This window comes from Lolium perenne, chromosome 4 (assembly GCF_019359855.2).
Source record: "Lolium perenne isolate Kyuss_39 chromosome 4, Kyuss_2.0, whole genome shotgun sequence".
Classification (NCBI taxonomy): domain Eukaryota; kingdom Viridiplantae; phylum Streptophyta; class Magnoliopsida; order Poales; family Poaceae; genus Lolium; species Lolium perenne.
Window position 1 is genome coordinate 51,435,955 of NC_067247.2, and position 15,271 is coordinate 51,451,225.

The following is a 15,271-nucleotide window of genomic DNA, read 5'->3' on the forward strand; positions in this document are numbered from 1 at the left end:
ACAAAGCATTGATGTTTTATCCCTAGTGGCAACAGCACATCCACAACCTTAGAACTTTTTGTCACTGTCCCAGATTCAATGGAGGCATGAACCCACTATCGAGCATAAATACTCCCTCTTGGAGTCACAAGTATCAACTTGGCCAGAGCCTCTACTAGCAACGGAGAGCATGCAAGATCATAAACAACACATATATGATAGATTGATAATCAACTTGACATAGTATTCCATATTCATCGGATCCCAACAAACACAACATGTAGCATTACAAATAGACGATCTTGATCATGATAGGCAGCTCACAAGATCTAAACATGATAGCACATGAGGAGAAGACAACCATCTAGCTACTGCTATGGACCCATAGTCCAAGGATGAACTACTCACACATCAGTCCGGAGGCGATCATGGTGATGTAGAGTCCTCCGGGTAATGACTCCCCTCTCCGGCAGGGTGCCGGAGGCGATCTCCTGAATCCCCCGAGATGGGATTGGCGGCGGCGTCACAGTAACTTTTCTCTTATCGTGGCTCTCGGTAATAGGGTTTTCACGACGGAGGGAATAAATAGGCGGAAGGGCAGAGTCGGGGGAGGCACGAGGGCCCCACCCCATAGGCCGGCGTGGGCAGGGGTCCCACCGCGCCGCCCTATGGTGTGGGCGCCTCGCGTCCCCTCTTCGTCTCCCCTTCGGACTTCTGGAAGGCTCCGTGCAAAATAAGACCGTGGGCTTTTGTTTCGTCCAATTCCGAGAATATTTCCTGTGTAGGATTTCTGAAACCAAAAACAGCAGAAAACATGAACTGGCGCTTCGGCATCTCGTTAATAGGTTAGTGCCGGAAAATGCGTATAAATGATATAAAGTGTGTATAAAACATGTGAGTATTGTCATAAAACTAGCATGGAACATAAAAAATTATAGATACGTTTGAGACGTATCAAGCATCCCCAAGCTTAGTTCCTACTCGCCCTCGAGTAGGTAAACGATAACAAGGATAATTTCTGAAGTGGCATGCTACTATCATAATCTTAATCCATACTATTGTAAAGCATATGAGATGAATGAAGTGATTCGAAGCAATGGTAAAGATAATGACTAAACAACTGAATCATATAGCAAAGACTTTTCATGAATAGTACTTTCAAGACAAGCATCAATAAGACTTGCATAGGAGTTAACTCATAAAGCAATAAATTCTTAGTAGAAAGTTTTGAAGCAACACAAAGGAAGATATAAGTTTCAGCAGTTGCTTTCAACTTCAACATGTATATCTCATGGATAATTGTCAACACAAAGTAATATGATGAATGCAAATAAGCAAGTATGTAAGAATCAATGCACATAGTTGACACAAGTGTTTGCTTCTAGGATAGAAAGAAGTAGGTAAACTGACTCAACATAAAGTAAAAGAAAGGCCCTTCGCAGAGGGAAGCATTGAAAGTGCATGGAGCCCCCATGTGTGGTTTTGGTAATTAATGACAATCCCCATGGACTAATGTTTGCATTGAGTTATATTTGTAGGAGTTGTCCATAGGCAATTCTTGAACCATATGTTGGCTTCAAGGTTGCAATAAGAAGAATTTGATGAAGGATATCAAGTGTCAAATATGTCTTGAAGATGAAGATGAAGTGAGCCCTCAAGTTACTTCAAGACATCAACATGATGAAGAATGAAGAAATGAAGTGCAAGTTCAAGATGAGCCAACTCGAAGAGTTCATAATCTTGAAGCTTGCCATGGAGAAATGAAGTGCAAGCTCAAGATGAGCCATCTCGAAGAGATCCTTTGCTTGAGTCTTGCCATCCATATGGTGATCATGGATATGTGAAGATGCGCCGAAGAAGAAGCTCTCCCATGGTGGATTATGGGGGAGCAATCCACATGGTGGTCATGTTTATGTGAAGATGCGTCGAAGAAGAAGCTCTCCCATGGTGGATTATGGGGGAGCAATCCACAAGACTTCGTCAAGCAAGCACAAGCAAGAAAGGCGTTCCATCTTGTTGAGGTCAAGATCGTCGTCATCGAGCTCAAGTGGAATGCGCAAGTATAAGGTTTGCTCTTGATAGGGTTTCTTTCTCACCGGTCTCATAGTGTAGTTGGAGACCGGTTTATAGTTTAGTTGCCGTACTATCAAGAGGGCTCTCGAGTGAGTAACACGATCGTATCATTCGGAGAGAGCTCAAACCTTTGCATCCTTGCATCATCTTTTTTGGTTGTTACTTGGATCTTATCCATGTGATATTTTAGAGCTTGTGCTTATTCTCATGACAAGCTCTAATTCATCGAAAACGGATTTCGCATAAATCACTTGTTGCGTTTTCGAGTTTGGTGATTTTCTCGGTTTCTCATGTTGAGGTGTTGCACCTCTAAAAATAATAGAAAATCACCCCCAAGTAGTTTCCATATTGGGTAGCTCTTGTTGTCCTCTTTCCAACAAAATTGGTTTCGTCTTGATCGGAGTTTCCAAACTCTAGATATTATCTTTTGAAGTTTGTCTTCTATTTGTTTTAAAGAAAAAAAAGAAAAAGGGGAGGCAGCCGGCACTACCGCCCTTGCTGGGCCAGCAGTTCCGCTCGGCCCACTCCGGCACTGCCGGCTCCCGCGCGCTGCACTGCCGGGTTGCGCGCCGCGCTGCGCTGCTCGCCCACCCTGCATCGCGCTGCCTCGCTCGCCCAACCGAGCCGCTCGCTCCTTTTCCTGCTGGTAGCACTGCCGGCCATAACGGGCCGGCACTGCCGGCCTTTCCCTGGACGAGCCCAACGGGCAGAAATCCTGCACCCCCTTTAAATAGTCTTCTTCCTCCTCTCGTTTTTTTGTTGCTTCATACACTTTTTGCTCTCCTCCATTGCTAGTATTTGAGAGCTCCCTCTACCTCAAATCCCTCCAATTATTCTTGAACCTTTTTGAGGGAAAAGGAAGAGGAGATCTAGATCTACATTCCTACCAATCAAATCCCTCTCTTTGTGAGGGAAATCCACTAGATCTAGATCTTGGAGAAATTTTGTGTTCCTCCTCTTATTTGTTCTTCCTCTCTTATTCCCCCAATAGCTTTTGTAGCTTTGCTGGAATTTGAGAGAGAAGGACTTGAGCATCTTTGTGGTGTTCTTGCCATTGCATTTGGTGCATCGGTTTGAGTTCTCCACGGTGATTCGTGGTGGTGAAAGCAAGAAGGTTGTTACTCTTGGGTTCTTGGAACCCTAGACGGATTCTAGGCCTTTGTGGCGATTTGTTGGGAGCCTCCAATTAAGTTGTGGATGTGTGCCCCAATATTTGTGTAAGGCCCGGTTTCCGCCTCGAAGGAAATCCCTTAGTGGAACCGTGACCTAGGCCTTTGTGGCGAGGGTCACCGGAGATTTAGGTGAGGCGCCTTCGTGGTGTTCGGTGTGTGGTGTGAGTACCGCATCTTGGGGTGAGGCCTTTGTGGCGTTGGTGTGCATCGAGCAACCACACCTCAAGGTGAGCCTCTTGTGGCGTTCGGGAGCACTAAGCATCCGCACCTCTCCACCGGAGATTAGCACTCGCGAGAGTGTGAACTCCGGGATAAATCATCGTCTCCCATGTGCCTCGGTTATCTCTATACCCGAGCTCTTTACTTATGCACTTTACCTTGTGATAGCCATCGTGCTTGAAGTTATATATATCTTGCTATCACATACTTGTTTGTCTTGCTTAGCATAAGTTGTTGGTGCACATAGGTGATCTCTTGCTTAGAATAAGTTGTTGGTGCACATAGGTGAACCATACTATATAGGCTTTGGGCTTGACAAAGTAAACGCTAGTTTTATTCCGCATTTGTTAAGCCCATCTCGTAAAAGTTTTAAATCGCCTATTCACCCCCCCCCCCCTCTAGGCGACATCCGTGTCCTTTCAAGCATGGATTACTATTTTTGTGCTAGAGCTTTTATTTTGAAAACATAGAAACAATTTTGTCAATGGTAGTAATAATTCATATGTGTTATGCATAAGACATCCTATAAGTTGCAAGCCTCATGCATTGAATACCAACAGTGCTCGCACCTTGTTCTAATTAGCTTGGATTTCCATGGATTATCATTGCATTACATATGTTTCAACCAAGTGTCACAAAGGGGTACCTCTATGCCACCTGTACAAAGGTCCGAGGAGATAGATCGCATTTGATTTCTCGTTTTTGATAGATCTCAACTAAGGACATCCATACCGGGACAACATAGAAAACAGATAATGGACTCCTCTTTAATGCATAAGCATTCAACAATCGATAATATTCTCATAAGAGATTAAGGATTAATGTCCAAACTGAAACTTCCACCATGATACATGGCTTCGGTTGGCGGCCCAAAGTTCTTCTCTAACAATATGCATACTCAAACCATTTGATCATGATAAATCACCCTTACTTCAGACAAGACGAACATGCGTAGCAACTCACATGATATTCAACAAAGGTGTAATAGTTGATGGCGTCCCCAGAAACATGGTTACCGCTCAACAAGCAACTTATAAGAAATAAGATACATAAGCTACATATTCTTTACCACAATAGTTTTTAAGGCTATTTTCCCATGAGCTATATATTGCAAAGACAAGGAATGAAATTTTAAAGGTAGCACTCAAGCAATTTACTTTGGAATGGCAGAGAAATACCACATAGTAGGTAGGCATGATGGACACAAATGGCATAGTTTTTGGCTCAAGGTTTTGGATGCACGAGAAGAATTCCCTCTCAGTACAAGGCTTTGGCTAGCAAGGTTGTTTGAAGCAAACACAAGTATGAACCGGTACAGCAAAACTTACATAAGAACATATTGCAAGAATTATAAGACTCTACACTGTCTTCCTTGTTGTTCAAACACTTTACCAGAAAATATCTAGACTTTTAGAGAGACCAATCATGCAAACCAAATTTCAACAAGCTCTATGGTAGTTCTTCATTAATGGGTGCAAAGTACATGATGCAAGAGCTTAAACATGATCTATTTGAGCAAAACAATTGCCAAGTATCAAATTATTCAAGACAATATACCAATTACCACATGTAGCATTTTCTGTTTCCAACCAAATAACAATGAACGAAGCAGTTTCAACCTTCGCCACGAACATTAAAAGTAAAGCTAAGAACACCAGTGCTCATATGAACGAGCGGAGCGTGTCTCTCTCCCACACAAAGAATGCTAGGATCCGATTGTATTCAAACAAAAATAAAAATAAAAACATACAAACGCTCCAAGTAAAGCACATAAGATGTGACAGAATAAAAATATAGTTTCACTAGAGGTGACCTGATAAGTTGTCGATGAAGAAGGGGATGCCTTCCCAAGCTTAGATGCTTGAGTCTTCTTGAAATATGCAGGGATGAACCATGTGGGCATCCCCAAGCTTAGACTTTTCACTCTTCTTGATCATATTGTATCATCCTTCTCTCTTGATCCTTGAAAACTTCCTCCACACCAAACTCAAAACAAACTCATTAGAGGGTTAGTGCATAATCAAAAATTCACATGTTCAGAGGTGACACAATCATTCTTGACACTTCTGGACATTGCTCAAATCTACTGAAAGTTAATGGAACAAACAAATCCATTCAACATAGCAAAAGAGGCAATGTGAAATCAAAGGCAGAATCTGTCAAAACAGAACAGTCCGTAAAGACGAATTTTTTAGAGGCACTTAACATGCTCAGATGAAGAAGCTCAAATTGAATGAAAGTTGCGTACATATCTGAGGATCACTCATGAATTTTGGCTGATTTTTCTGAGTTACCTACAGAGAGACCTACTCAAATTCGTGACAGCAAGAAATCTGTTTCTGCGCAGTAATCCAAATCTAGTATCAACCTTACTATCAAAGACTTTACTTGGCACAACAATGCAATAAAGTAAAGATAAGGAGAGGTTGCTACAGTAGTAAAAACTTCCAAGACAGAAATATAAAACAAAAGTGCAGAAATAAAATAATGGGTTGTCTCCCATAAGCGCTTTTCTTTAACGCCTTTCAGCTAGGCGCAGAAAGTGTGAATCAAGTATTATCAAGAGATGAAGCATCAACATCATAATTTGTTCTAATAATAGAATCAAAAGGTAACTTCATTCTCTTTTTGGGTCTTAAGAGGAAATTGATACTTAATATTCCCTTCCTTCATATCAATAATAGCACCAACAGTTCGAAAAAAAGGTCTTCCAAAAATAATGGGACAAGATGCATTGCATTCAATATCCAAGACAACAAAATCAATGGGGACAAGGTTATTGTTAACCGTAATGCGAACATTATTAATCCTCCCCAAAGGTTTCTTTATAGAATTATCAGCAAGATTAACATCTAAATAACAATTTTTCAATGGTGGCAAGTCAAGCATATCATAGAGTTTCTTAGGCATAACAGAAATACTTGCACCGAGATCACATAAAGCATTACAATCAAAATCATTGATCTTCATCTTAATGATAGGCTCCCAACCATCTTCTAACTTCCTAGGAATAGAAGTTTCAAGTTTTAATTTCTCTTCTCTAGCTTTAATGAGAGCATTTGTAATATGTTTTGTAAAGGCCAAATTTATAGCACTAGCATTACGACTTCTAGCAAGTTTTTGCAAGAACTTAATAACTTCAGAGATATGACAATCACCAAAATCTAAACCATTATGATCTAAAGCAATGGGATCATTGTCCCCAATATTCTAAAAAAAATCAGCAGTTTTATCACAAACAGTTTCAGCAGTTTTAGCAGTTTCAGGCAGTTTTGCACGCTTTGCATTAGGAGTAGAAACATTGCCAACACCAATTATTTTATCATTGATAGTAGGAGGTTTAGCAACATGTGAAGCATCAACATTACTAGTGGTGGTAATAGTCCAAACTTTAGCTACATTATTCTCTTTAGCATTTTCTTCTTTTTCCCACCTAGCACGCAATTCGGCCATCAATCTAATATTTTCATTAATTCGAACTTGGATGGTGTTTGCTGTAGCAAATGACTTAATATCTTTATTTTCATTAGGCATAGCTTTCAATTTTAAAAGATCAACATCAGCAGCAAGACTATCAACTTTAGAAGCAAGAATATCAATTTTACCAAGCTTTTCTTCAACAGATTTGTTAAAAGCAGTTTGTGTACTAATAAATTCTTTAAGCATGGCTTCAAGACCAGAGGGTACACTCCTATTATTGTTGTAAGAATTCCCATAAGAATTACCATAACATTACCATTATTAGAAGGATATGACCTATAGTTGTTACCAGAATTATTTCTATAAGCATTGTTGTTGAAATTATTATTTTTAATGAAGTTCACATCAACATGCTCTTCTTGGGCAACCAATGAAGCTAACGGAACATTATTAGGATCAACATTAGATCTACCATTCACAAGCATAGACATAATAGCATCAATCTTATCACTCAAGGAGGAGGTTTCTTCAATAGAATTTACCTTCTTACCTTGTGGAGCTCTTTCCGTGTGCCATTCAGAGTAATTAATCATCATATCATCAAGAAGCTTCGTTGTGGCGCCTAGAGTGATGGACATAAAAGTACCTCCAGCAGCTGAATCCAATAGGTTCCGCGAAGAAAAATTCAATCCTGCATAAAAGGTTTGGATGATCATCCAAGTAGTCAGTCCATGGGTAGGGCAATTTTTGACCAAAGATTTCATTCTTTCCCATGCTTGGTCAACATGCTCATTATCCAATTTCTTAAAATTCATTATGCTACTTCTCAAAGATATAATTTTAGCAGGAGGACAATATCTACCAATGAAAGCATCCTTACATTTAGTCCATGAATCAATACTATTCTTAGGCAAAGATAGCAACCAATCTTTAGCTCTTCCTCTTAAGGATAAAGGAAATAATTTCAGTTTTATAATGTCCCCATCTACATCCTTATACTTTTGCATTTCACAAAGTTTAACAAAATTATTAAGATGTGCAGCAGCATCATCAGAACTAACACCAGAAAATTGCTCTCTCATAACAAGATTTAGTAAAGCAGGTTTAATTTTATAAAATTCTGCTGTAGTAGCAGGTGGAGCAATAGGTGTGCATACGAAATCATTATTATTTGTGCTTGTGAAGTCACACAACTTAGTGTTATCAGGAGTACCCATTTTAGCAGTAGTAAATAAGCAAAGCAAACTAAATTAAGCAAAGTAAAGCAAGTAACTAATTTTTTTATGTTTTTGATATAAAGAATGCAAACAAGACAGTAAATAAAATAAAACAAGTAACTAATTTTTTTGTATTTTTGATATAAAGAAAGCAAACAAAATAGAAAATAAAATAAAGTAAAGCAAGACAATAACAAAGTAAAGAGATTGGATGTGAGAGACTCCCCTTGCAGCGTGTCTTGATCTCCCCGGCAACGGCGCCAGAAATTTAGCTTGATGACGCGTGAAGCACACGTTCGTTGGGAACCCCAAGTGGAAGGTGTGATGCGTACAACAACAAGTTTCCCTCAGTAAGAAACCAAGGTTATCGAACCAGTAGGAGATGAAGGCCACGTGAAGGTTGTTGGCGGAGGAGTGTAGTGCGGCGCAACACCAGGGATTTCGGCGCCAACGTGGAACCTGCACAACACAATCAAAATACTTTGCCCCAACTTAACAGTGAGGTTGTCAATCTCACCGGCTTGTTGTAAACAAAGGATTAAACGTATGGTGTGGAGAATGATGTTTGTTTGCGAAGAACAGCAGAGAATAATGATTGCAGTAGATTGTATTCAGATGTAAAAGAATGGACTGGGGTCCATAGTTCACTAGTGGTGTCTCTCCAATAAGAAATAGCATGTTGGGTGAACAAATTACAGTTGGGCAATTGACAAATAGAGAGGGCATAACAATGCACATATATATCATGATGACTAATATGAGATTTACTTAGGGCATTACGACAAATTACATAGACCGCTATCCAGCATGCATCTATGCCTAAAAAGTCCACCTTCGGGTTAGCATCCGCACCCCTTTCAGTATTAAGTTGCAAACAACAGACAATTGCATTAAGTATGGTGCGTAATGTAATCAACACAAATATCCTTAGACAAAGCATTGATGTTTTATCCGTAGTGGCAATAGCACATCCACAACCTTAGAACTTTCTGTCACTGTCCCAGATTCAATGAAGGCATGAGCCCACTATCGAGCATAAATACTCCCTCTTGGAGTCACAAGTATCAACTTGGCCAGAGCCTCTACTAGCAACGGAGAGCATGCAAGATCATAAACAACACATATATGATAGATTGATAATCAACTTGACATAATATTCCATATTCATCGGATCCCAACAAACACAACATGTAGCATTACAAATAGACGATCTTGATCATGATAAGCAGCTCACAAGATCTAAACATGATAGCACATGAGGAGAAGACAACCATCTAGCTACTGCTATGGACCCATGTCCAAGGATGAACTACTCACACATCAGTCTGGAGGCGATCATGGTGATGTAGAGTCCTCCGGGTGATGACTCCCCTCTCCGGCAGGTGCCGGAGGCGATCTCCTGAATCCCCCGAGATGGGATTGGCGGCGGCGGCGTCACAGTAAGTTTTCTCGTATCGTGGCTCTCGGTAATAGGGTTTTCGCGACGGAGGGAATAAATAGGCGGAAGGGCAGAGTCGGGGGAGGCACGAGGGCCCCACCCCATAGGCCGGCGCGGGCAGGGGTCCCACCGCGCCGCCCTATGGTGTGGGCGCCTCGCGTCCCCTCTTCGTCTCCCCTTCGGACTTCTGGAAGGCTCCGTGCAAAATAAGACCGTGGACTTTTGTTTCGTCCAATTCCGAGAATATTTCCTGTGTAGGATTTCTGAAACCAAAAACAGCAGAAAACGGGAACTAGCGTTTCGGCATCTCGTTAATAGGTTAGTGCCGGAAAATGCGTATAAATAATATAAAGTGTGTATAAAACATGTGAGTATTGTCATAAAACTAGCATGGAACAGAAGAAATTATAGATATGTTTGAGACGTATCAGGCCTCGTCGGGGAGACGAGTGGGGATGCTCTGAATCGTACTCCTCCTATGGTCGAACCTAACCGCGTTGTTACGCCTCAAACTCTCAAAGGGTAAGATATTAATTTGTTGGTTTTTTTTAATAAATAAAATATATAAATATCAAGAGATACCAATTACACACGAATGCATACAACTCCAACTCAAAGAAAATAAACTAATAAAATAAAAGACCCACCATGACAGCCCTAACAACAACAACAATATATCCACCAGTAAGACACTACGTGAACTTCAGCCTCTCCAAAAGCAGCGTCTCAAAAAATAATACAATTCACAAGCATCGTCGTCGCCCGAACAAAGATCTTAGATTTTCACCCTGAAGATAGTCTCCGCTCTCAAAACAATTTCTCAACAAGGTTATTATCACGCATAACCAATTAAGCTCCGACCTTTGATTTTCACCCTGAAAGGTGAGACTCAAACTTCACCAACTTTGATTTTCACCCTAAAAGGTAAGACTATAACTTCACTTTTGGTGCCGCCCCCACTTGTATATTGCTTCTGCAAAATCCATAACTAAACCGAACCAAGACGCCGAGACTCGAACCTCTATTGTTAATCCTCCAATCTGGCCTTCATGATATTCTCCGTCTCTGACTTCACTATGGACCAAAATGTCACCTAATGATAACATAGAACGGAGATTCGCTGCTCCCTCAAAATCAAACTCGGAATAAAAACATGGGTGCGCATGACCGAATACCACCCGATCTAACAAACTCCAAGCATAGGGTGCACTATTACATTCACCGGCGGAGCCTTCCGGAACTCACCACGCAGTTTTTATATATAACAAGAAAGATTTCTTTCGAACCCCGCTTCCAAATTCATTAAATTTCCTATTCCTGATATGAATCAAATTAGCCTCTTTCTTTAGAAAGAAAATCCCTTTTCTATTTTACCAAAATTCTTTCTATTTCTACATGCTTAAGGTATTCATCAACGGTTGCAGTAGAAATGTAGAATGACAACAAACTCGTGTATAAGAAAATAAATTAGCTACCTATCTAATTTAGTGTAGAAATTCATATCCCGCGCCATGCATTGATTATAATGCCTTTAATATTTTAAATACTATAGCCTTTAAGCCCTGACTTCGAATTACAATATGTTTTCACTTTTAAAATGTGGTGGATTGTAACGATTTGACCTATAATATAGGCACCGTTAAATTCAATCATATTTCAAGGGAGGAAACTAAGGTAGCACATGCGCTACCTAGAATGGGTTTTATCGATAGAAATTACTGTAATTGGGACGATGAGCCCCTAGCTTTGTGTTAAGCAAAACTATATACAATGTAAGATAATTGGTAATTAATATAGCTCACAACATAGTCCTATTGTTTCCTTAAGAAATCCTTGAAATGAGATCTTCAGAATTATATCTGCCTTACATATGTTTGATGGCATTTTTAAGAAGCAACATTGTTGCGAGACAAAACAATTTTGGTACGCCGCGGAAAAACTAGATTCACAACAATGATATGCAACTTCGTAGCAAGAGTAGACAAGTACACAACAACTAAAAGTAACTTTGCATCTTCAAAACAACATTACACAACTTCACAAATAATGGTAGACAACTTTACAAAACAACGTTAGGCAGCTTTGATAGGCAATGAAAAACTAGATTCACAATAGTAGTAAATAACATCACAATAATAGCAGGCAACTTCACAATAACTAAAATCAACTTAGCATCTTCACCAGAAACAAAGTCTTACCTAGATCATGTGTGGTGATCTGGGAGAGCATTTACAATATCGGCTCCAGCTAGACCCTTTCTTAGCTCTGGCAGAAAAACCTCACTACAAACACAGGAAAAAAACATTTTAAAAAACATGCATGTGGAGTATGAAGTTGACAAGCTTAATAAAATAATATGACAACATAAATATATTTTCATGAAGTATTATAGGGGCTAAGTCACCTGCGTCCATACTCCATACCAGTATTTCCTTCGGATTTATCTGAGCCGACACTTGACATCCAATAAGTAAGGAGAACACTTCACGGCGAGACACTCTTTCTAAGACGCTAAGATAAGAATGAATATTTAACCTAGTCTTTTCGGACAAGGAAATCTGATCTAATCACTGCCTAAATTGTACCTCCCCGTTCACTAGTATTATAAAATGTTTTAGATATTTTAACGAGGACGGAGCCAGGATGAGAATTGAGAGGGGGCAAGAATGTGCTTATTGAAGGAAAAATATTTTTTAAGTGGAGGCAAATCTCTATTTAAGCTAGACTTTACAAAGAGATTAAATGTTTAAGCGGGGGCAGCTGCCCCCTTGCCAATAGGCTAGATCCACCCAATTTAACCCTATGAGTTAGCTACGAATCAAAATGAGTGAAGATATACACCTAAACATGTCTAGATAAATGCATTTTTAAAAAAATAAATAATTGAATGGAGGGACCACTTCAAGAGAAAGAGATTCAAATTACAAAGGGATATGCCAGCCAACGTTCGTGCGCTGCCCACGAACAGAGCGCGCGGTTCGTTATCGTTGGTCATCCGTACTTGACGTCGATGGTGTGTTTGCTCTTATGTTCGACACTTGACGTAGGGCTTCCACGGTCAGCAGACTCAGCACCTGGAGGAGGATTTCCCAGATTTTTCATTTCCTTGATGCGAGTTGGTCAAGTTGGACACGTGCTCCTGCTAGTTCAATCATTCATCGGGTCAAACACGACCAAGACCAACCGTATGATGATAGATAGGCAGCTGCCCAGTCACTGGGACTAACCAGTAACCACCACGCAGTGTTTTATTATCAGGTGTAACTATTTCTCGGTTCTCGGTTTTCAGTCACAGTCTGATGATGTTATTAAATTTTAGTTTCAGTATGAGTTGTAACTCATGACTAACACAAATCACGATGCAAATCAAATAGTATAATACTTGACTAAGCACGAACTGAACTAGTAAATCCCTTTATTATCTTCATTCTGAAATGTAAGATTTTTTAAAAGCTACTCCCTACATTCCTAAATATAGGGTGTATAGTTTTTGGTATGGAAATTAAGAAACGCACATTGTGGACAAGTTACATGAGTTTTGGCAAGATTACCCCTAAATTATTGCTTTGAGAAAATAGAAGAATTTGCATGAGCTAAGAAAATACAATCGAATCCTTCAAAAAAAAATGTCCAACTGAGTGGTTCTACGCAATACACCTTATATTTTGGAGCTTTTTTTGAAAAAACTATACACCTTATATCAAGAAACCGGAGGGAGTAGCTTTCTAAAAAAATAATACTATATGACATGTATCTTCGCCATACAAGGTCTTCTCATTCTTTCTTATTTTCCCTCTATTTCTTTTTCAGCAGTTGTGTGTGTTTTTGTTATACAGAGACCGGATGTGAACTCGCCTTGATGTAAACCGACAGGTCAAACAAAATTGTTCTTTGTAAAACAAAAAAAATTGTGGCAAGTTGGACGCAGAAATGGGTCAATCTGGTCGTCGACTCCCCTATCCAATGTAGTCTGCTGCCACGGATCCATCACATAAATTTTCTTGTTTCTCATCAAAATTTGGGAATGTAATGATAAAATTAGGATGATATATCCCATAAGATAGTCCCTAAGCGCTCCAGGGAGGGCAGTCTATCACAAGGTGAGTTTGAGCTTGAAGCCAAAGCCCCAACCCCTCCATTTGAGGTTGAGCTCGGGAAATAACTTGTGAAAATCATATTAGCTAGATGACCTTACGAACAAGTCTCATTAAACATATATATATTTATTTTATCTAAAATTTGGGTGTATCTAGGCACTATTTAATATCTAGATACAGCTAAATTTAGATAGAGTTAAGACAGGTTTCATGAGACGGAGGAAGTATTACTTTTGCTTAATTTTATTTTAAAATAAGACAGCTATCAATTTTCATTTAAACTATTTATCAACATAGTCATCTTATAAAAATAACTTATATATTTCTTAATAATACAAAGTTTCAGAGAACGTACTAAACGTAGTGAACTCCTTAAATACAAAATTTGTCCAAAAAAGAATTTGGGAGTACAACTTGGCCTCCTCCTTCAGTCGGATATGGCATATTAGCCAATGTAATTGTAGCTTTTGTATGCTACAAAGTAAGAAAAGAAAAATATTCTGATGGTATGGAGCGCTATAAAGCATGGTTGGTTGTCAAAGGATTTAAACAACGATATGGTCCTGATTATGAAAACACCTTTAGCCCAGTTGTCAAACCGACCACTATTCGGCTTCTTATCTCATTGGCAGTCACTCGTGGTTGGTCCCTTCGCCAGCTAGATGTTCAGGATGTGTTTCTCCGTGGCTTATGGGAGGAATATGTTTGTATGAGGTAGCCAGGTTTTGTTGATCCTGAACGTCCACAATATTTGTGTCGGCTGGTCAAGGTAACTTATGGTCTCAAACAAGCATCTGTTCATGGCATGCGCGTCTTGATGTTGCTCTTCGAGTGCATGGATATCTTCCCTCAACATCGGATACATCATTGTTCCTTCTTCAATGGCCACAAGTCACTGTGTATCTTATGATATATGTTGATGATATAATTTTTGCTAGGTCTTCCTCTAGTGCTGTTGATGCTCTTATTACTGCCTTGAGTACTGATTTTGCTATTAAGGATTTGGATAAACTTCAAATTTTTCTTGGACTGAAGGTTACTCATCCTGATGATGGACTATCACTCACCCAGAATAAGTACTCTTGGATCTATTGCACCGAGCTGGTATGTTGAAGTGCAAAGGAACTTCGGCACCTATGTCATCTATTGATTGTCTTACTGTTTTTGATGGCGAACTATTATCGGTATCATGGTATTGTTGGGGGTCTTCAGTATCTTACCATCACTCGGCCTGACATCTCGTTTGTTGTTAATCGTGTGTGTCAGTATCTTCATGCACCAATGGATGCCCACTTGTAAGTTGTCAAGCGCATCCTGCGTCATGTCTGTTTCACAGTTTTTTGGACTACACCTCCGGCCTAACCCATCAGGAGTTCTCTCGGATTTCTTCGACGTTGACTAGGTTGGTAGTATGGATGACAAGTGATCCGGAGGGGGATATGATGTATTCTTTGGTCCTAACTTGATTTATTGGAGTGCAGGTAAGCGGGCTACAGTTTCTCGCAGCAGTAATGTCACTGCAAACCTAATTTAGGTACAGTATTTGCCTCATCAGTTGGGAATTTCTCAGGACCGACCTCCAGTTCTTTGGTGTGATAAAATGGGTGCTATGTGTCCATCATCCAATCCAATATTTCATGCTTGGACCAAACATAT